We start from the raw sequence: 2,500 nt of genomic DNA, 5'->3' as shown, positions 1-2,500 counted from the left end.
TGCGGCATAACTCAGTCAATTGTACCAAAGCATGAATCTGAAAAAATGCACATTAGGCCGTAGGGAAATACAGCTGGGGTCCCGCCAAGCCATCTCACCCATGCCAGAGCTGATCCCATCGGCCTATACTGGTCTCAGGCCGAGGGACACACTCCACTCTGCGGCTCAACTCAGCCAATTGTACCATCCACTCTGCGGCTCAACTCAGTCAGTTGAACCAAAACATGAATCTGAAAAAAATGCACATTAGGCCGTAGGGAAATACAGCTGGGGTCCCGCCAAGCCATCTCACCCATGCCAGAGCTGATCCCATCGGCCTATACTGGTCTCAGGCCGAGGGACACACTCCACTCTGCGGCTCAACTCAGCCAATTGTACCATCCACTCTGCGGCTCAACTCAGTCAATTGTACCAAAGCATGAATCTGAAAAAAATGCACATTAGGCCGTAGGGAAATACAGCTGGGGTCCCGCCAAGCCATCTCACCCATGCCAGAGCTGATCCCATCGGCCTATACTGGTCTCAGGCCGAGGGACACACTCCACTCTGCGGCTCAACTCAGCCAATTGTACCATCCACTCTGCGGCTCAACTCAGTCAGTTGAACCAAAACATGAATCTGAAAAAAATGCACATTAGGCCGTAGGGAAATACAGCTGGGGTCCCGCCAAGCCATCTCACCCATGCCAGAGCTGATCCCATCGGCCTATACTGGTCTCAGGCCGAGGGACACACTCCACTCTGCGGCTCAACTCAGCCAATTGTACCATCCACTCTGCGGCTCAACTCAGTCAGTTGAACCAAAACATGAATCTGGAAAAAATACACATTAGGCCGTAGGGAAATACAGCTGGGGTCCCGCCAAGCCATCTCACCCATGCCAGAGCTGATCCCATCGGCCTATACTGGTCTCAGGCCGAGGGACACACTCCACTCTGCGGCTCAACTCAGCCAATTGTACCATCCACTCTGCGGCTCAACTCAGCCAATTGTGCCAACACATGAAATTGGCAAAAATGTGTGGTTGATATAAATCTAGATTAGGCCGTATGCAAATGCAGCTGCGGTCCCGCCAAGCCATCTGGCACATGCTACAGGTCATTCCATCGACCTAAGCTGGATACAGGCCGAGGGACACCATCGCCACTTGACTGCTCAACTCAGCTAATTGTGCCCATCGCCACTTGACTGCTCAACTCAGCCAATTGTGCCAACACATGAAATTGGCAAAAATGTGTGGTTGATATTAATCTAGATTAGGCCGTATGCAAATGCAGCTGCGGTCCCGCCAAGCCATCTGGCACATGCTACAGGTCATTCCATCGACCTAAGCTGGATACAGGCCGAGGGACACCATCGCCACTTGACTGCTCAACTCAGCCAATTGTGCCCATCGCCACTTGACTGCTCAACTCAGCCAATTGTGCCAACACATGAAATTGGCAAAAATGTGTGGTTGATATTAATCTAGATTAGGCCGTATGCAAATGCAGCTGCGGTCCCGCCAAGCCATCTCACCCATGCCAGAGCTGATCCCATCGGCCTAAGATGGTCACAGGCCGAGGGACACCGATCCCGAGAGCAGCACCGAGTACCGCGGGTTGGTGGCATGGCATATGAATGCAGTATTGGTCGATGGGAAATGTCAACTGGTACCTAGCAAGTCAACTGGTAGCTAGCCACGGTCAATCTCACGGACACCAACCCCGACGACGACAGCAGGTAGGTATATTTTCTTTTTTTCAGGTGCAGCAGGTAGGTATATTTCCTTTTTTTCAGGTGCAGCAGGTAAGTATATTTTCTTTTTTTCAGGTGCAGCAGGTAAGTATATTTTCTTTTTATAGGTTTATTTCATTTATTTATTTAGCAACACAATTATTCTCCCCCCATACCACTGTCATGCAAGCGAGCTATGCCGAACATAGCCGGGGGATGAATAAGGTCGATGTGCCCAGTTAAAAATACATTGTCCTCATCGGCCATGTGACGGGCAGCCGAGATAGCGTAGGCTATCGAGCTATTAAGCCATGGCCAGCTAAGCTGCCTTCCAACATCATGGACCACCGTCACCCAACACCCTACCGCATGTGCTATTATCAGACGTTGTTCATGGCCGAGGTCGCTCAGGCGTTTCCTGCGGTAGGTTGTTGGGTACAACGCCACAAGCAGTTTCCTGATGAAGGTTGGCAGCATCTGACGTTGCGCGCACCGGCCCAGTACCGCATCAAAGTGATGCTGGAGGCATCCCGGCATCCAGTCACGGTTCATCAACGATTGTGCCACGAACTCAGGATAGGGAATTGCTGGCTGCTGGTAGCGCTGCAATAAATAGAAAAGGTAAGTATTAGTTAAGTTAGGATTAGTTTAGGTTAAGTTAGGCTTAGTTTACTCACCGCGATGGGCTGCTCCACTGACTGGCGCACGTTCTGCTGCTCGCTGAGCCGAGCAATCTCGACGATAGCCGTATCCAGATCTCTCCGTAGTTCTGCCATTTGAGACAC

This window comes from Ochlerotatus camptorhynchus, unplaced genomic scaffold, assembly GCF_037179485.1.
Source record: "Ochlerotatus camptorhynchus isolate MF236.1 unplaced genomic scaffold, CSIRO-AGI_Acam_v1.1 ptg000039l, whole genome shotgun sequence".
In the NCBI taxonomy this organism is placed as follows: Eukaryota; Metazoa; Arthropoda; class Insecta; order Diptera; family Culicidae; genus Ochlerotatus; species Ochlerotatus camptorhynchus.
The sequence above is the reverse complement of the archived record's forward strand: the minus strand, read 5'-3'. Positions refer to the sequence as shown.